The sequence below is a fragment of the Bombus affinis genome, chromosome 5 (assembly GCF_024516045.1).
Source record: "Bombus affinis isolate iyBomAffi1 chromosome 5, iyBomAffi1.2, whole genome shotgun sequence".
In the NCBI taxonomy this organism is placed as follows: domain Eukaryota; kingdom Metazoa; phylum Arthropoda; class Insecta; order Hymenoptera; family Apidae; genus Bombus; species Bombus affinis.
This window is the reverse complement of record NC_066348.1, coordinates 6,665,304-6,686,971: the sequence shown is the minus strand read 5'-3', so window position 1 is coordinate 6,686,971 and position 21,668 is coordinate 6,665,304. Positions and strand designations below refer to the sequence as shown.

Sequence of the window (21,668 nt, the reverse complement as noted above, 5' to 3'; positions counted from 1 at the left end):
GAAAAACAAAAGATCGCGAATATGATACTGAACGTATGAGTTCAATATATCAAACGTATGTAATTCGTTCGTATGAAATAACAATTTTTTTCGATAATTTTCTAATGATTTTTCACAAGTATAATACTAATAAAATTAAAATTGAGGATGCGGAACTATAATCAAAAAATCGTTATAAAAATTGCAAAATTTGCGCATGAAATACCAGAAATTGTAACCAACATAAACTTATTCACACGCTACGTATATACCTACAAAAATGTTTCAATTTGCAGCAAACACATGAAAAATTATTGCCAATACAAGCGTGAAATCGTTCTCTTCGCACACGTAACCAACCTTCGTTTCATCGATCACGCTTCCAATTACTCGAGATTAAAAATCACACGGCAAAAAAGAAAAAAAAATAAATGAAATACGCGGGGAGAAACGGTTTTAGGGGGATCGAGACGAAGTGAAGAAGGCGAGAAACGTTGCAGGGGGCGCGATCGATATCCCGACATCCTGGCCCACGCGTGAAATCAATGCCTGTTGGCGTCGCTGAGGGCTGGTCACCATATTGCGGCCGATGGAATCACGGATGAGCTTGGAAAAGATTCGATTACGTCTCTGTGATAGAATATATAATGCCATAAGTGACTAAGTAATTATTAGACTGCGGACATTTATGCAAACTTGTATTTTTATAAATATGACTAAAAAAAGATGGTACCTGAGTAGAAAGAAGCTTTACCTGTTAAATATTAGATATACAGTGTAGATATTTGGAAAGGTATGATGAATATCGCAGACTTTATATATTTTTATAGATCGTGCGCGTTCTCAATGTATCTGAGCCTTTAAGTTTCGTAAAAATGCAAGAAAATTCGCAGTCTACTAATTATAATCATTAATTTGTCAACTATAGTCCAGAAATTCTATCGTTTCTCTGCAACTATGAGAACAACGCAGCTTTCGCTTCTTTTCAATATTTCAACAAATCTTCATTCCAGTATAAAGAATACTATTTATCTTCTACGATAAATTCGGATAAATTAAAATTCCGATATAGTACCATGTTAAATTCTTTTCTTTTTTTTCGGATGTTTCAACCATATTAAACGTAACAAAGTGGAGAACGGTACCTCGAAATTGCATTACACGTACAACTGCAAAAGAAACACGATCGAGAGGTTCGCGTAGAGGCGCAAGTTCGTAAATTCCCGCTTTATCGTAACAAGGCGGAAAAATGAATCGATGAATCGTCGTGGGCTCACGTATTTCGTCGTATCGGCTTCCACAAATCGCCGGGCGCGTCGTTCGATTGATAAAAGCAGGAACGGTTCCCCGGGCTGGTTTATTAAGATCGCGGTACGATATTTACGGGGTGACTCAAGGCGATCGAGGAGGCGTAATCGAGGCCTCGAAGACTCGTCGAACGCGTTACTTTCCGATAAGCTGGCGAACCGTTTCACGAGGTCGTGAATCTGTGATCATCGATAACCGGCTGATACGCCGTAATTTCTTTCCAGTTCTAATAATAACACGAAGTTGATGCAGCCGAAATGTCGCTTTTTAACGTCTCAAATTATCATGCTGATGCCACGCCTTAAATTTCATTCGATGCTCAATTTGTGTCAGTCATGGTAATCATTCTTCAAGGATGAATTCATTAAGCTCGAATAATATATATTTTCTTCTTTTTATTTTTCTTCTATTTCTTTTCAGTACTTTTGTTATATTTTTTTTTCTTTTGGTAGATATTTCTTACTTTTTTTTATTGTATTTAAACGTGACAGGTAATATTGAGAAATATTTTGGGAAAATAATGTATAAGTACCTGTACTATATATGTTATAAGCGTTTTTCCATAATAATAAAATCTTAACGAATAGAACTATACCAATTATACTTACGTGTTTTGCTACCATATTTATTGTTATTATACAGAAATAACATTTGACTGTTTTATGCTAACCGATAGTTTCTGAATAAATTATTGGAATTATAATATCGAATTATTTTCAATGTTCAAATTTACCAAATTACCGCATTAATATCCTGTAATATCGATGAATAATTCTTGTCCGAATCAACAAATGAAACGATTGTTCTTCGATTATTGAAACGCCGAAGTAATAAAATGAAACTAATTGTCGCATTAAATAACAGTTTCAGGTAAATTCACCAATTCACATTCTCTTATTCGTTCACTCGATTACATATCGTCGATTTTCTACTTCCTACTGTTTTTAACATTCGCGTGAACAATATCTTTATCTGGAGCCTCTACGTTAAAAAAATAAAAATGCTTCCAAAGATTAATGATTTTAAATCTCGAATCGATTTTCCGAAAAATATAATTTTTATTCAATTTTTCATTTTCGTTGTGAAATTTATTTATTAAACCAGTGCTTTATTGTGGATATTTCCCCGACCCATTTATAAATGCATGAAAATCCGCAATCTAATCATTGCGCAATAACTGGCAAAAGTATTCGTACACTTGTTTGCATCTTTTATGAACACGTTATCTGTATTATACTAAACATTTTGAAATGTTATTAGCACTGTATTGACATCCAATTATCAGGACTTTATTGGTAAAATGTTTGACGATTCTAAAAGTATATGCAAAGGTTACAAGATGTTTAGTACACGTAACATAAATATATTTTGCAGAGATTGTAAAAATATTTGAACAGGCAATCATGCACGATATTAATAAGTCTCAGTCTGTTCAGTGGAACATCTTTAAACAACTGTTATATGCTGAAGGTGAAAATCCCTACTGTATATACTAATATTAATTATTAGCACACTAATTTTTTATTAAATACAAGCTTGCAATAAATACAAAAACTCCTGCACAATATTTTTATATCGCATTCAAATTTTGCCTATATAATGATAGTAGTTGCGTCCCATTATAGTGATAGGTAATCAAAGTTCAGAATATTTTAACTAACGTTACAAGATACGCATTTCTTGCACGAATCGTACTATTTCAACGTATTCTAGTCGAATGTAACGTTTATTTAATCGCTTTTCGGTTTTGAGAAAGTCGCACACTTCGGACCGACACGACCGGACCGTAAGGACTCGAAAAAATTTTCCACCAGCTCGAGGAGACCGAGAACTTTTCTTGAAATATCTGCTTAATTAACGTACATGACAAAATAATAAAATACGCACGAAAAAGTTTTCTATGACAGGTGAACAAATACTTTTCGAGCCACTGTAGATACTTTTACGTATAGATACTCATTTCCATTTTTCTTTTTTTTTTTTTTTAATTTAATTCTCCTATAAATCGAGAGTATTTAATGCCTTCACATTCTTCAACTTGTCTATCTAGTACTGTGATAAGTGACGTCGATTTGTTTCCAACCTTTCTCTTCATTACTCGCTTCCGGTTTACCAGCATTTTCCTTGATCACAGTTAATCATCGCGGGGCTCTTTCATCGTAGCCAGCACCGACGCGAAAGAGGTCTCGAAATAACGTGTCGTGACCTCGATACGCTGAACGGCCTCCAGATTCGCTGGTTGGCTCATGGCCCGATTTTCCTTCCGATATCTTTCCGCTGCACCCTCGAAAACCACCCCCGCGCTGTTCTTCGTTATACGTTCGCTGGGACGATGCTTTTATTCTGAATAATTCGCGGGCTTGAATTTTGTCGATGATTTCGAGCGCTTCTTAAGACGTAGGCTGGTTGTTAGGAATTTTCCTTAAGAGTTGGAAAGGCTCCAATATTAATTGTCAATAAAGTTTTGGCTGAAACGGTTATGAATGAACTGCGAATGTTTATACATTTATGAGAAATTTAAAAATACAATAATATGCAGAATGCATATAATAAGCAAAAGCAACTAAAGTAAAGTATCTATTGGAATATTTAAAAGACGAAACAAGTGTCTATTCGGGTTCTAGGATATTTCTTCAAAATAGGAATTTGGCAAACTGAGTTTGCATAAATATGCTCGATCTAATTATAAGATAAGAAATAATTATAGTATATTGAAATGATTCTAGAATATATCGATTAAAAATATGTGAATACTAATTATAGCATCTAAGAGGAGACCAAGAGGATGAAAAATCACTTGTAAATGTAAAAATTTAATATACATGCTATGACTAATGTATTAAGAAAGAGATGGTTGACAGACCATTGCCATATTTTTGATTTCTTATTTTTCGTTTCACCAGTTATTTGATATCTGTTCTGTTCTACTTCTATAAGGATTCTATATAGATTTTATACCGGTTCAAAACTGTTAAGTTGGTTTTATACTCGTGTCGATATTAGGATACTCGTTGTTTTCGATAAAACATAATTTTCTGTTAGTAAAGGTTAGGGAGAAATATATTTATTTTCAGAAATGATGCCAATATTAGTGGTATTAAATGAATTAAATGCACTAATAAATGCTAGCAAAATATAGTTAATATACTAAATGTATTAAGGAAGAGATTAAGTAGCTCACAGAATTATTTCTTTGAATTTAAAGCTTCATGCGTCGAGTAATCGGAAAGAGTTTGCATTAAACGGAACTTTCTTCTCCAAAATATTTTTTAAAATAAACTGTTTTTCTGTAAATGTTCAAGGAAAAATATTAAATAGGACACCTAATCCCTTTAACATCGGATTCTATGTAGTTACGAACGGTTTAATGGTTTAATTTCGCGTAGTCACGTCGCGATATGTCGGACATTAAAATCTTCTTCACAGAAAATTTGGAACAAGTGCCGGCGAAATGGATAAATGAAGCTTTCAGTGCTACAGATTTATATGCCGCCGGTGAAACATCATTAATGTGAAGTATGAGGCATGGACGTGCGTTTTTAAAACGCTGGAAAGTATTTTGTCTGCTTTACCTTTGCACCTCGCTGTTTTTAATGAAATTTTCGAATTTGGTGTAAGCTATAACTTTTTAATAAATTCGTCAATATATTAGCATCGTACGGGTAATAAATTAAGGTCGAGGAAATTTTCTTATATGTTGTAAAAAGTCTGAGAGGAGTTCTAAGTTGTATCGCTTTGATACTGAAAATTCTAAAAAATAACCCAAGAAATATCGAAAAGTCTAGAGAATAGCGGTTGTATGTCCAAAGTATCGAAGTTCGTAGATATTTTGTTAATGAAATATTTCTAAACATATTAAGATTCTTAAAAATTTCATTTTACCACAATTATCTCACGACACACATCAACGATAAACTACGTTACACGGGTACTGTTTTTAAATACTTCCGCTTTAATTTTGTTATTTCTATTTTCAATTAAAAGTAACTTGTACACTGTGCAAAATTTTTCTACAAAAGATTTAATGCAAAAAAAGGAGTATCTGTTTCCGCCCGGGATCGAACCGGGGACCTTCCGCGTGTTAGGCGGATGTGATAACCACTACACCACGGAAACGCGCTTGTGCATCAATTTCTCAACATCACCCTTAAGGAGAATATTAAATTTTCATTTAAAAAATTTTTTAAATCTCTTTATTGCTTGACCGTATATGATTCTAACCTTAATTTAATAATTAAAACTACATTATACTATGAAATATAGGCTGCAAATTTTTAAAGCGTGTGAGTGAATATGCATGAATATCATATTAAAAATCAGATATGAACAAATAATGGTAAATATTTACTGAAATTACTTTTAATGCAATAAATGAATACGAAGAAATATCGATAAAATAGTGATTTAAACTAAAATTTTAGACGGCCGTGGTAAATATAGTAGACAATGATGTTGATCGTATTTTAAAATTACATTACAATCAGCTGATATTTTTAAACGTAGGTACGTAGATACTAAAAAAATAAAAAAAATGTTTCCGCCCGGGATCGAACCGGGGACCTTCCGCGTGTTAGGCGGATGTGATAACCACTACACCACGGAAACCAGATGTTGGCTGTTCACTAGAGATAGTCCAGGATTTTGCATTTATTTAAATTTATTTATCAATCATTTATTTTTCATTTTCTTTTTATAGCTAAAATTTAATGAAGTAAATATAAAGACGCTTCCGGTATATATAAAATAATTGTAAGAAACTACTAATCACGATCAATTAATTCCCTAGTTTCTTTTTAGTGATTTTTTTTCTTAAATGAAGTAAAGTACAACGCTATTGTAAAATATGTGCAGTGTCCTTTTTTAATGTAGAGATAGATATTTATCTGAACGCGTGAAATTCATAACATGCACTATTGGTTTTTATGTATAAAAGATTGATATGGATTTATGTATAAAAGATTAGATTAAAATTCTTTTTCATATATCATGAAATAATCTTTAATATCCTTTGAAACCGTATTTGTAAGCTTCCGTCAACGAATGTGTGCAGTGTAGTATAAAATTGAATTACAAATTCTAACGCGTTTATAGTACAGACATAACCTCCAAATTCTACAAGGATCCTGTAACTAAACTTTGTGGATATTTATGACATAAAGTACCAATTGTTGTACCAATTGTACCAAATCATGAAATGCATATGTATCATTTTCAGAAAATCAAGCAGTTAGAACTTTAATAATTTCGCAATTCTTTCTTTCGCTTCAATCTTTCCTGTGTAGTCATCTGATTGAATTCTATGTACCGGCATGTTAAGTATATTTTTACCAAAATTTGTACGTACATATAGCGGTAGCGAATATAATATAGTTATAAAATAATTACTAAATAATATCCTTCTTTCCTTTCTTCTTTCCCAACAATTTGACAGAGCATTGCTTCTGTATTATAAAAGTCTATGAGTGAATATGATTCATAACATCTTCTCGTCTTTTAATATTTATTTTCAATGCGTCAACTTAAAAATTATAAGCAGGGTTGTACAAGAAAATGACATACTTTTTATCAAGAAATTCGGATACCACTAAGCAACATACGTTGTGATATACTAAATTCGTAATACTCTAACATAATCTGTCCGCTTTTTACATGTAATTTATATGTAATTTATATGTAATATAACAAATTTATATCAATTATATGTAATAAGCCAAATAAAATGAAAATAAATAAATAAATATACTATACTATCTGTAGTATAGTAATTCTACTACAAGAGTACTATATTTAAATTCCTAATACAACCAATACGTTTTTACCCAATTCTTACATATAATTCTCCTCTTCACAGTCTCATTCCCACGCGTTAGGACAGTCCCATATAGCACAGTTTTCGAGTAGCTACCTGCGAATAGCGAAAGGGTTAATCGAAATCGGCGCTGGAAGGAAGCCGCGTGTCATTCGACGCACAGCAGCATCGTAAATCGAAGATCCACCCGGCGGCCGACCAATCAGCGCCGCGCACCAAATCACCGACACACACGTCGGTGGACCAGCACCGCGTCCTGTTCCTCTGATCCTTTCACGGGCCTTCTATTGTCCTTGACGAGCCTCCACTCCCACGCGTTCTTCGCGCTCTCGTCCCGAAAACCTGGCGTATCCTGTCCCCACCCCATCCTCCTGCCTATCCATGGGAGCCATCGCGATCCTTCGACTCGCTGTACAAGGATCTTACCAGCGGAAGGACGAAAATCTGCCACGTCTCTGGTCTCCTGGTAAATATTGACTCGCGCTCCACCGACTTGCTCGATTTTCCTCGTATTACGTGCTGTATGTATACGTACGTGGAAACGATACAATGGCACACGAAAATATTTGAGCATTTGTTATAGGACAATTTTATGTATAATAACAGCATGCGTGTTATATAAAGTAATTAGAAATTTCGTTAGTATTGTAACGTAACACGATTATTACGACTGGATTGTTACGGTGGATTTTTGTGCAATTAATATCTTTGAAAATATAATTTAAAAAGTAGAATCTCGGTAGGTAATTGTTTTAACTACCAAGCATTATGAAGAACGCTATACTTTGGATGGTCTAGGTATTCTTTTACATGTACAATTTTGCACTTTTAAATTTTCTATAAATGCAGGAAGATCTGTGGTTTAATCAAGGTTGCGTTAGTCAGATTTAAAACCAATCTGAAGTTCCAAGATATTTATAACAAATATTTAGTAAAGGGTTAATAACGTAAATAGCTGTTGAAGATGGCCTCATCGAATGTTAAGGTTTACTAATTGACTGGTTGAATACTTTTGTGAGCTCTGCAAAGCGTATATAAATACCTGCACTGAATATCATGTAGCTCAAAAAAGTACATATTTTCAGATTATTTTCTAATTTGATCAAATCATGATAGTCAGATCTCATTACAGTACCAATGAGATTTCAAATTATTTCGTAAAACACACATAATATATTCGTAAAAAGTTTGTATAAGAATTTTTCGCAGTATCTATGATCTAAAATAGTCTAAAACAGAACTCTACATCTCACAGTGTATTCAAGTTTCACCTTTTCATATTAAATCATTTCATGCCAATCATCGTCAAATAGCAGCCCGCATCATCCCTTAACAAATCTTCTGAAGTATAAATCTTCCAATACTTTGAAACAATTCAACTCAACGCGTCTCAACCATTCAACATCAAAAGAGGCTTAAAATTTCGTATGAAGAATCAACAACTCGTGCGAATGAAAAGGGTGTAAAGGAGATAAAAAGGTTGTGCGAGGGTGATATAAGCGCCGGTGCCAAACGACTCGCAACAGTCGATAAACAGGAGAGCTCGGACCACTGTTGAAGAGTGTCGGACCACCCTCCTGGCTAGCATGAAAGCTCCGTAAAGCCCAATGACATAAAACGTAACAGGACTGACGGGCCAAGCCGCCTTTGGGGTTGGATCACGAGGAATTCACGGTGAAGCAGACCGCGTTATTAACCAACCACGGCGAGGCTAACTCCCGGTTACGTTATTCGACGATCGATGCCTTCGCACTATAGTGATTAGTGACCCAAAACTGACTCATTTTGAGTTCAGAAACTATGTAATTGGTATTCTGGGCAGGTAGCTATACCGATTTAATGGTAAATTGTTGATTTCGAATTTCTGCTAGTGAATATGAATCAGAAAAGACTATTATTACTTTCTGGTACTATATATTTATTTATTTATTACCAGTGTCACTGTTTTAGATTAATTATTAATAGAAGGATTATTCGGAAGACTTGCACAATTTTTGTATAGATGCTTGTTTGGAAATAGTATCTTGTAATTGTTGCAGATTGTATCTGTTTTAAAAAAAACTGAACAGAATTTTAATTGAAAATCATTTATCACCTGGTTAATTTAATTATCGATTTCGATGAATATTTATATAAACAACTGTTGGTTAAAATATTAAATTTCATTAGTGAGTACATTGTCTTCTGCTACTTTTCCATGAATAATTCTTCAGTTTCTCAGTCGATTTACGAACCTATCGATTCCGGGCGAGGAAGGATTTTCGATCACAGGAAAGTAAAACGAATCTCGAGCCTCCCCTCAAACATTCTCAACAAAGAACTTACATCAACTTACGTCAACTTACATCACGCTAAAATAAATCACATCAATGATTCTAATATTTTCTGCTGTATTTCACATGGAATTTACATTCCTTTCTATTAAATCACTTCTAATTTTTCGGACATTTAAATCATTAACTGCCTCAACTCTCCAAATAATTTTATTTCGTTTTCACGGCAATATTACTCCATGAAGCTATTCCATTCGGATATTTACGTGGCAGTTCGTTTTGGATGGCCGGGTGTCGGGGAAGAAAAGCCACGTCGCGCGAGAACAAAGTGGCTTCGTTAGATGCAAATCACTTTTGGAGCCGTTCCAAGTAACGAACGAGGGAGAAAAAGAGACAGAGACAGAGGAGCAACCGGGATAAAAGGCGGTATTTCCGCTCGACAAATTCGTGTGGCGACTCGCGGAGCAGAATCGTAGGATGCCGCGGACGCCTTCGATCCACGAGATCCGAAACGCTGGATCCCCGGCGTCCATTTGGAAATTGATTTCGAGGCTGTCAGCCGGCCTGGAATCCCATCGTTTCGTCGTCGACGGAATTCGACCGCTCTGGGATGCTTGAATTCGAACTCTGTCGAGTATGATACGCGAAGCTTGCCGAGCTAATCGTTCAACGTTGTATTTAACGTGATTATTTGAGAAATGGGTTAGGATTTTATGGAAATATTTAATCTTTTCAATGGTACGAAAGTACATTTAGATCATATCTTACTGTTTGTTGGTTACAATCTTTTTTCCAATTGTATCTCCGTTGATATACGTGTTAGTTTCATTATTAATTCGAAATTAATGCTACAGATATCGATCGATAGACTGCAGAAGCTTATGTATTTCTGGAGAATTTCAATGTACAGAGATCTATAGAATACACGCGATGTGCAAGAATATGTAAAATACCCAAAATAGAGAGTTTATTGTAATATCCAGTAGGTGAAACAAATTTTGATTTACCTTCCATTTCTCTAGTAATATTCATAAAGATATAAAATTACAACAGTTTGCAATCTGTTAATGATAATATCCTTTACTTCGATACAATTTTTTACTAAAAAGTTGTCTGAGATAGCGAAATTCTAAATTGATCTCTTCCCGAATTTTTGGACTACATAAAATATAAAATACCCAGCGATCTCAAACTTTCGCTGGTCGTGTATCCTTTTAATTTTGCATTGAGACAATGCTCTTCTTTTATAGATGCTTTTGTACTTTACGACATTACTTAGACAGTTGCATTTTAAAGACCATCACAATTACGAATATGCAAACAAATTCGTACAAACTTGAGAAGAAAATTACTGCTTGAACGTGCAGGTTAATTCGGAAACACTGGAATTTGTGCAAGAATCAGGAAAATGATGGATATCGGCATATTCTATAATAAAAGTTGAAAGAAATGGGGTACGATACCTAGGTTCGTAAATGTTTTATCAACAAGTTACATATAACAAAAATATATACATAATACATAAATGAAATTATTAGATAACATTATCTTATCTATAGAACAGTCGTACATGTCTAATAGAGATAATATACGACGATTTCTACAATGAGATTTTAAAATCAACAAACCTACCAAATAATAACACATTTTTAATATCTTCCTGTTTTATAATTACTGAAAATATTTTAACAAAATTATTTCTCGATTCTTTTATTCAGATATAGACACAACTGCATAGAGTTATTATTTTCGGTGTATCATTTTAATTGTAACTTATATTCTATAGATATATAAGTCGAGAGTTTTACAATTTAATTATCATTAGAATATCAATGAATTATAAATTTCAAATACTTCAAACTATTTCCGTACACTTTCCGCTTCTCTTTGTTGAAAACGGTATATGATCTAGAAAAATGGTGGAATGGCGTAGATGTTTCTACGAAAGAGTGGTTCTCGAGCAACCACGTGAATATTGAAAGACCCAAGAAGGTTGTAGCGGACTGCGGAGGCGGATCATGGAAAAAAGACGCGAGGAACAGAGAAGAGGTAACCAAGAGTCGCGACAGTGTCGTAGCATGTGGTGAAAGACTCGATAGAAATCAGCTACGATCAAATATGGAATACTATTTTAAATTGTATCAGCCTCTTTTTTTATTACCTCAACAGTTATTTGCGAATTTCAATATTGGAGTCAATCGATCTTCTGTGAAGTCTGAACTATCTTTCGAAATATACTTCGACAGTTCTATCTAAATTAGTATCTAAGAATTTCTAATCTCTTTAAACTGTGATGAATTAATTAATTCTTGCCATTCATACAAAATATAATGTAAACGCCATATATTGGAATAAAGAAAAACCTCAAACACTGTGAATATTTATGTATTTATGGCAAATATAAACGTGAACAAATATACAAAACGTTTAAAATAAAGTACTCATGTTACAATCTTTAGAAGGCGAAACAAATTTCTATTTATATTCCATTTCCTTAATCGTGTCCATAAAACTATAAATCCTTATAAATCGGTAATCTAATCGTCATAATCTACCGCAATAATCATCGTGATTTAAGCACTGTGATCGTAACAACCATCATAATTCATCTAAATCCATAGGCTAATCATCACACATCTCAAAAATCTATATTTCATTCGTTAGTCAAAATCCCATAAACAATTATTCGTATTTCTGTTCAAAATTACAAAACCATTCAAGAGAGCTCGACAACAAGCTGATAAAGTGCGAATCGAGCACGGAAAGGCCACCGGAAGTGTTACGCCACTGGCAGAAGAGCGGCCGGCTTCAAGGAGACTCATTAAAACCGTGCACCACCGGCAGATTTTTCCTCGAGGAAATGAGAGACAGAAAAAGAGGAAGGGAGCAAGAGAAAACAGGCAAGGTGAAGGGTGCAGTCGGTGGACCACGAAAGATCGCCGGCAAAGGAGCCAACCCGGAACGAAAAGAGAAACCTCGATGAAACAAAGAGAGAAAGATAGAAGTTGTCGCGAATAAACCGGCTTCGGTAATCCTAGATTAAGATCAGTGACGTTCGCGACACTTTCCATCGACTTAACCACACTTCGACTAGTTTTCTCGACTGGTTGACGATGGTTCACGATTCTTTGGGATCGATGTGCTTCGCGAGCGATAGTCCGGCTTCGATTATGATGAGCGTAGCTGCTCGTTAGCAGCTCGTTAGCTTCGCTTCCCACCGGAAAATCCTTAATTACTGCGATCGAAAGCGACTAGCGCTGATTCTTCTCATCTTTGGATACCGCGACCCCGTTTTAATGACAAGATTCCGGTTTGAAGTGCCTCTTTGGGAACAATTGGTAATATATTAAGGGAATGTATGTTCTGAAGATATCTAATTGTAAGAATTAGTTGAGATTGACGTGTCAAATTGACATGTGATGTATGCAAATGTTGCTTTTTACGCGATGTATAATGAAGAGTTTTGGGATAACAGAAATGACTATTTTTTATTTTATTTTAATAGGTACTTATTAATTGACGTATTGTTTATTCGAAAGCTATGAATTTTTAGCCGTTGGATACAATTTTTATTCGTTTTCGATGCCTGGCGCGGAAAGTATTTATTACGTGACATTTAACTATGCAAGACTTCTGGTAGCATTAAAATTCAACGCAAGAACGTCAATAAAAATAAAAATACCTTGAAATCATACACATTCGAACACAATAGAAGTATTCATATATAGCGTGCTCGAGTCTGAAGTATAAATGCGAATTAGTCGTAAACTATCTGTTATATGGAAAAAATATCCAAATAGGAACCGAATGGTTACAGCAATGAATTAGTTTAAATTGAAATAATTGTTCTATATATATACACGTATAGATTATATGAAAATAAGATAAGTTTTCGCAAATCTTAATTTTCCTAATCATATACATACGTATACTTGGCAAACCTATTAAATAATTCATTCGCACATTCCAAAACATTCATAATAATAAATAAAATTAAAAATCCTAATACGAAAATCTCTTCTACCAATATAAAATGTTACATTAACCTTACAAACAAACAAATACCTTGTAATAACACACACTCGATCATAATAACAGCATTCACGCAATCTTCAATTCACCAAATTTTCTGCGATACACAAAATTCTTCAAAATCACTATCCATCTTGTTATACAAATTTCACCGAACGTATCGACTAACAGTATGCATGCAATTCGTGTTCGCGATTTTGTCACGTTGAATATGATTCACGGCTATAACCTAACCTATAATTCGGAAGAGAAACGCAGGCTATTGAGCTAACGGGGGAATTTATGCGAGTTTCCCTAAGCAGAGTGCGACGAGGCCGGAGAGCAGCGGCGATCCACGACCGAAATAACCGAGATTTATTTCGCGAGGGTCCGCTAAATCCTGTTAAGCGGCGAAAGTGTAAACGCGCCTACGACTTAACAGCGTTTCGCGCGTTACCGTTCACGGTTCGCGAGACCTCGCTCGCCGCGCTGCGAGTCTCATCGATTATCGAGACTAACGAGTCCAATTAAAGTGCCCTCGTGATGCTACCAACTGATCTATTGCGTATCCTGGCTTCGTTCGTTTTATTAGAGGTGAAATAAATATGTACAAGGTGTCAGTGAACTGCTGATATTATGTAGAAGAGGATTGTTTTTCATTTTTTTTTTTTTTTTTTTGATTCTGGACGAAGGTATTAAACGTGTATAAAAGTAATACTTGTTATTATTTGGATTAATCTATATTTTGTTATTTCTTCATTAGGAATAAATGCAAGGTGTCTCTGAATTGCTGGTATTATTCGAAGGAAGATTCTTTTATATTTCTTTTGATTCTTCATGAAGATTTAAGGTGTAAAGAAAGGTAATTGTTTTTATTGTTTAGGTTAAACATTTTAAAGTTGAATTTGTTGAGATTGGAAGAAAATGATCAGTTCCTTATCTATCTGCAGTAGTGTGATTATATGAATCATTTTTAGAGATGAATTTGTTAAGACTAGAACAAATAATTAGCTTTTTATTTTTCTGGAAAATGCCAATATAATATTTATATCTAAGTGTAGATATTATAGGTTAAAACCTTACATTAGTCAAGTTACTTGATATATAATTTGATTTCAAGTTTTTATACATAAAAAGATAGGTTATCTGAATTGAAATTGTTTGAATATAAATAATCTGGCTTCAAAAAATAATATTAATAATATGTATATATCTAATAAAATATGGATTGCTATATATAAAGTTAGTGAACCAATTAATAGACCAATATCAGTAATCATAGGATTAGACATAACATTACTTCAGCTAACAATCATTATTTCTTTCAAATTAAAAAATAATTAAGAGACCACCAACTTTATTTGAAATGTGAAAAGATATTTCAAGTTAATATATTAGTATACGCTTTCAAATTACTTGAAGTAACTTGATTAATGAGGATAACTCTTCATTACAATTATTCATTATTTATATGTACATGTTACAATGTATGTATTTATTATTTATGAAGTATAAACTTCTGATATATATATATATATATTTAAGGATATCCTAAATAGTCGAAAAATTTAATTAATATCTTGAATTAAAAGCTTCCAATTAAACTGGTTTTTTCACACATGTATGATGTTTCACGCGCTAATATGGCAAGTCTATTTACCCGTGTACCTGTCGCATAGTGCAAATGCACCTTTAACCGCACGCGTTCCGCGTATGGAACTGATTTATCGATTGGTCGAAAGGCTTTGAATGCCACAGTGTTTTGCGATCGGCCCTGTAATTTCCTGCTTATTCGAACGAATAAAAGAAGACTGAATCGTAAATTCTACCGCAATTCATGAGGTTCTTTTATCACAGATGGAAAATACTACGGACGAAACATTTTATCGGTCCGTATATTGGAAGAATGGGAACTTAACGATCCCGGAAAAATAGAATTCCATTGGTGATTTCAACACAATGAATATACAAAAATACGATATGGGTGGAGCAATACAAAATATACATGAATATAGAAAATATATGAATATTCTTTCGAAATTAATTTAACATTAAAATACAAAAAATTTTATATCAAATTTCGTATATGGAAATTTTACACAAAGGCGTTTTATAGTTTTGCCATGGAATACTTTATAATTTGTCATGGATTTAAAAAATATACAATCCTCCTTAAAATCATGTAATGTCGCAGAGAATATTATTAGAATTGTGTTATCAATTTAGCGAGTATAATCAGTTTCTGGTATTAACTCAGCGTTGATTGCTTCCAGAATGAATTTAAAGTAATAAACGCGTATCCGATATTATTTTTGGAGAATATAAGATTAGAGTGTCTACAATTTTAGAAAATAGAATTTTTGAAAATTTATAACAGGATATTGTTCTCTTATTAGGAAATCAGATTCATAGACAATCTGAGAATATATACATGCCATACATAATACAAGAGATGCAGTTTTCTTGGACTTCTACATTTTAGATCGCAGAATTCTAGTTTTCTTAGAGAACCTGGGACAAGAAAGTTGTAGCTTTCTCAAGACGGCCTAAGACAAGAATATTCCAGTTCTTTTTAGCAATCTTGTATTAGAAAGTTTCGGCTTTCTCGGAAATATTCTGCAATTTCATATTAAACAATTCTATATTTTCGCTTTAAGCCCACGTTTTCAAAGTTTAAGCCAAATTTAAGGTATGCAAATTCAAAGTAGTTTTCAAACTGAAGTAAAAATAATCCCTTTGCTGTTAGTTTCAACTAATCTTCAAATGCAACCTATTAAAATCAAAATTACCTTCGCTCTACTCGACTATTGTTTTCTAATAGAATCAAACTTTAATTTTCACGTAAGGTTTCATTTAAATTCTCTGTTTTATTTATTTATCTTTACATCTTATTTACATATCTTTACGAAGACAAATTAAGAAATGAGACGTAGATGGAAAATTGTACTACCTACTAAATATTTACTCAAGTAGATACTATATTTGACTATATTATATATATTTTTGCCCGATACTATACATTTTTGCATGATTAAATTGCACGTAAGTACATAAAAATCCGTAATCTACTTGTACGTAACGTGTTTATTGTTACAAACGCAGGAGAACAAAGAAACGATAACGATGTTTTCGTAGAGCGTGAAAACTGATCGAGTTGAACGCAAAAGTCGGCGAAGGGTCGTTCGTTCTCCGTTGCCCACGTGCATTCCCCATATGGGATTGATTTATCGATCGGTCGGATCCCATAATTCTATGATCGAGCGCATAATTTCGCGGCACCGCGAAGAAACGATCGCAATACTATTGAGACCATCTAACGCGTTCAATGTGTATTGTATTGTCACGTGAATGAGTGGAAATAGCTGCACTTTTTGCTCTTGTTATGTAGGATTGTTTAACGATTTTAAACGATGTTATAATAGATCCGATGCGATGTTATCGGGCTTGAATGGCGGTAGAAACGTCGAGAAGTTGGTATTCTTGCGACAAATCAATGTATTATTGATGAATTGTCGATCAGTAGGCATATCCACAAACGATCAATTGGTATCGTTACATTGCAAGTAACTTATATTATTTTAGATTAAGTTATATGATTTTATATAAATATTCTACTTTCTCGCAGACATCTATAAATCGAGTTTTAATTCATATGTATGTTTCAATCCTCAAAACATGACGTATAAAAGAGTTGTATAACATATTGGTGGAGAAATTATCTGTTGAAAAATTGAAGAGATTGTTCTATTTCAAAGCTTATCTTAAATATTGCATGTGTTTTGACGTTTCAAACATACATATGTATATCTTCATTTGTGAAAATCTTGAAACAAAATTATAAATATACAAACGATGTGATGACAGAACTTTCCAATCGATCCACTAATACGATCAGGAAAATACAACATATTTTGTTTAATATGAATTACAAGAACGAGAACAGTAATATTCGAAATATTTTCCACTATTTTTTATCGAATGCCTACGAGTAAAATGTAAAAGGTATGCATCGAAAAATAGCAGGAATACCGTGACATATACCTATGAAAAAAAGCAACGAACAAAGGCATGAAAAAAGGTTCTTTCACATGGCCGTGTGTCCTGTTATCGAGGATGTACCTAACCCGTACTTTTTTCGACGTCCGTTACACGTCGCAGCGATTCACGTCGGATAAGCTTCTGAATGGCGGGACGGCGAGTCGATGAATCGATTTTCACCGGAGAGGCATCGACGTGGCCACGATGTGGCATGCGATGCGGCTCAATAATTTATTATTTGAGCAGTCGCCGGAGACGATGCTCCGAAACCATCGCGACGTAGAATTATTTCGGTCGCCGCACGATACACACGTCTCATCAACTTCCAGCTTACATACTTGCGCTGTGCTCATAAATATGCTTGCGAAAGTTTCGGTCGATTTGTACTAATAACACACAGAAAGCTATAATAATAATCGAAAGCAACGTTTACTATCTTTTATCTGGAATCAACGTGTATAAGAGAAAGCATTGATTTTATGTGCAAGAGTCTACATATTTTTGAGCGACAATGTGTCAACATCCAATCGCGTTTTCGCACCTCGATTAGATCATTTAACGGCCCTTAAGATATTAAAGTTTAATACAGAAAAGAAATGTTCGGGTACTAAAGTACTGAGAATTTCATTTGCTCAGGTATTCCGTGATTATTTTGAGTCGAATGACAGAAATTAGTATTTCTTGCGTTAAACGATATCGTGAGTTGTATGTAGTAGGTACATTAAGATTTAGAAAATATCAGGACGAAAGGATTTAATTGAATAGGAATTAATTGCTATAATATGGAAATTGAGGAAAATCATCTTTATGAAAGTTGAAGTATAATAAATATTAAAGTATAATTATCAGATGAACGAAAGACGTAATTGATGAGTCTGACGTCTGAGAGGAAGAATTAAAATGTGAAATATTGTAAAATGTGACCCTTGAAGAATTAAAAAAACCTTGATGCTTCATCATCTGCCGCAACTTCTCAGGACACAGAATTGCGCAATATGTATCGATCATTTCCCTTAACGTAACCAATCAATCCCAGCACGGTGATTCAACATCAACAACGATTCGAACAACAAGCAAAAGAAGCAACGAAGAGATTAAAATAGCGTTCACGGATAACGCGTGTCACGAGTTATTTTTAAACGCGACAGGCGCATTCTTTTCGCGGCTGGTCTATCAATAGTCGGCCCCGGTAATATCTGCTACGAGCATAATAACGATATTTCAGGCTGCGACTTTGACTTTTAACGCCTCGTGGGACGAGCAAAACCAACGAAGCTCCTGTTGCGTCAGCTCATACGTGAAATTCTTTTCCTTGCACTGATCGACGATAGTTTATATTTCGATATTGTAATTCGACAAACTAGAATTCAGGTTTTAACAAATAAGGTTCAAAACTTTCTCTGCCTTTATCGTAATGTTAGAAGGAATTAAGTTTAAATTAAATTAAACTCATTTGAAGCGAAGTTCTGTCAATGTTAGCGTGTGCAAACGCAAGTATGAAACTTACATTGTAATTAATAGACCGTGGATTTCTGTGCAAATTCATATACGGAATAATATTAATATTAATTAGTACTAATAATAATAATTTCGAATATTCGAAATTCGAAAATTCATTCTAACGAGCACGTGTCCCGCTTTGAATATCTTACATATTCAGCATATATAACATTCTGTGGATTTTTGCATCTTTAGATTTATTACAAATACGTGAAAATCTACAGTTCAATGTCAACAATGAAATTTAAACTACACATGATACACAAAAATGGAGCGAAAGTGTAATAAAGTTAGAGAAAATTGTTGAATAAATAAATAGATTGAAATTAACTTCAGTTTAGTAACAGCCTGTATCTACGTGTATGCATAATATCTAAGAAACATACAACATCTCGTTTTAGCTTAATTTAGATTATAGTACGTTATTATAATAATTCAGTCTTATTAAACGTCAATTATTGTCATTTACCTGGGACAACATACAAATTAGCTTGAACTGTTTGAAAGTTGATCGGTCGATGGTTGAAAATCAATTTCCGCTGGCATATGTAATCGAGCGATCGAGCTCGTGTACTGGCGTGTTTATTGCTAATTAATCGAGCATGCTCGACTGGAGGAGAGCCGGTCGGATTGATGCCTACGATTAACTATTCAGAAACGATGCGCTTGCTGCGTTAAGACATCGTTTCGTCTTTGCCACCGTGGGATGTAATTGACCAACATGATGTGTACACGCTATTAATATATATTGTATCTTCCGATACATAACGTGCATCCTGATTTTAAAACGATATTTTATAGTAAAACGACAATTGCAAATATTCGTAACAAACAATTAAACGATTTAGCGGTTACATTGTACGTAACCAATTACCGCAATTTAGGATAACTATGTACATCTTATGTGAGGAAATTAGTGTTGAAATTATGGGTAATATACTGTAATCTCTATTACAATATAATTTACTATATAACATAATACGCCGGTGATTTGCTGTTATATATATATATATTACTCGATTATTAATATTATATAATTGAGAGATTATTCGTTATTATAGGATATTATTATTATTATGTACATTGGTAGAAATTGCTATCTGCGTTTAAAACTACTATACATATAGGGTGTTCGTTCCATTCATCGACCGTTTACTTTCTGAATATCCTTTGATTTTCTTAATCCTTCCTATTCCGGCCATTTTTCTATACAATCGATACAATCAAAATAAAACTTCTTGAAATCAAAGGTTTTATTTTGAAGAAAAAGATGTTATACAGTTTACAAATCTTCCTGATCGGATAGATAGGTATAGATACTTTACTATATATCCTAAAGATGATATTTAAAGAAATGTTAAGTAATATTCCATATAAGAGGATGTAAAGGAACAAGTAAAATATGACAGTGCGACAAATAAACATCGTTATATGGTCATATCAATCCAAGTATGCACAGAGCTTAATATCAACAAGTGGAACAACGTCAAAGAGAATCGAATCGAAACGGGACGAGCGGCACTACTATTGTACGTGCCTTTAATTTTGGCGTATTCATTGGCAGCTATTGCATTCACGTTTCTGCGAATACCTTTTTTCCCATCTGGTTTGTTAACGTATCATGAGGCCGTGGTGAGATCGTAGTCGTGTGAACAACTTTTGTAAAATAGAAGAATGAAAATGTGAAATGTTAAATTGATAAAAATATATTTTTACACAGCGATATTATTTTAACAAAAACTACAGTGCGTGTTTGTGTTGGAAGAAAATGATTGCAGATTTCTTTTGGCGAATAGCAATGGAATTACAATCTAAAGTATCCTCCATCGACCAAAAAGGTTATATAAAAAAGAAAGCTTTGCCACTTTATTGTTTAAACAATTCATTGAACGTTAAGCGCCATGTCAGTAGCCGGTGACTGACGGTATACTCTTCGTTCAGGCCGCGTTAGTCACTGTTGGCATACAGTTAAAAACTTATATTTTCGTATAAATTGCACTGGGACACGAACCACAGACAATTAACCGAAGAGAAAGCATTTCTAACAGAATGCAGAGTACAGATTGCGATAAATTCATAGAAGAAATATATCCGAAGATATACACGCAACCTTGCACAGATCTCTGACCGCCAACAGATCGATGAAATCGAATATCCCGAGCTAAACGGAAAGGAAGACAAAACAGGCTTGGCGCTTGACGTGTTAACTACGTCTATCTAACGTTGCACGAATATCACCTTATAGTACGGATGAAATCAAATCAGAATTTACGAAACTTCTAGCCAAATTCTCAATCAAATACTCAATCACACTCTTTCAAGATACATCTGTCTCTTCATAGTAATGAGAGTAATGAAATAACGTGAACTATAAATGAACTTCCATCACAAGAAAGCAATGTTCCTGGATCACCTCGATGTTGAACATTAAATTTTCAGATCTAACCTTAATAGATACTCGTTAACTCAACTATATTTAAATTTTGCTCGAAAAACAAATTTGCTACGAAAACACGCGAATGAGAATGTTCTTCGCGAGTTGTCGATCAACGATTGGAACGATCTATCGTTCCAGGTGCGCGAAGGAGTTTGTCAGGCGAAAAAGGAGGTCGCGAGAGAACAGGAAGGACGGTGAGAAGGCGAAGCGACAGGAAGAGAACCTTTCCTCCCATGATAGCCGCGAATTTGCATGTGAGCCGCCTTGGACCGACCGGTCGAGATATCGATTCGCAGGTGGCTAGCCGAGGGGA

General features: G+C 34.1%; 1 protein-coding gene and 2 non-coding genes across 3 annotated transcripts in view; 1 reads left to right on the top strand and 2 right to left on the bottom strand.

The window, feature by feature from the left end:
• Positions 1–5,330: 5,330 nt before the first annotated feature.
• Trnav-aac (transfer RNA valine (anticodon AAC)) lies at positions 5,331–5,403 on the bottom strand. Its single transcript has one exon. It is a non-coding gene; the product is annotated as a tRNA-Val (tRNA).
• Positions 5,404–5,819: 416 nt separating this feature from the next.
• On the bottom strand, positions 5,820–5,892 carry Trnav-aac (transfer RNA valine (anticodon AAC)). The gene has a single exon. It is a non-coding gene; the product is annotated as a tRNA-Val (tRNA).
• An 8,031-nt stretch (positions 5,893–13,923) lies between these two features.
• The window catches only part of LOC126916660 (ras-related protein Rab-37-like), a 172,181-nt gene continuing 164,436 nt past the window's right edge, over positions 13,924–21,668 (top strand). Inside the window, exons 1-2 of the mRNA XM_050722688.1 lie at positions 13,924–14,072; positions 14,144–14,242. The gene's annotated coding sequence lies outside the window, so the exon portion shown is untranslated. The remainder of the gene's footprint in view (positions 14,073–14,143; positions 14,243–21,668) is intronic.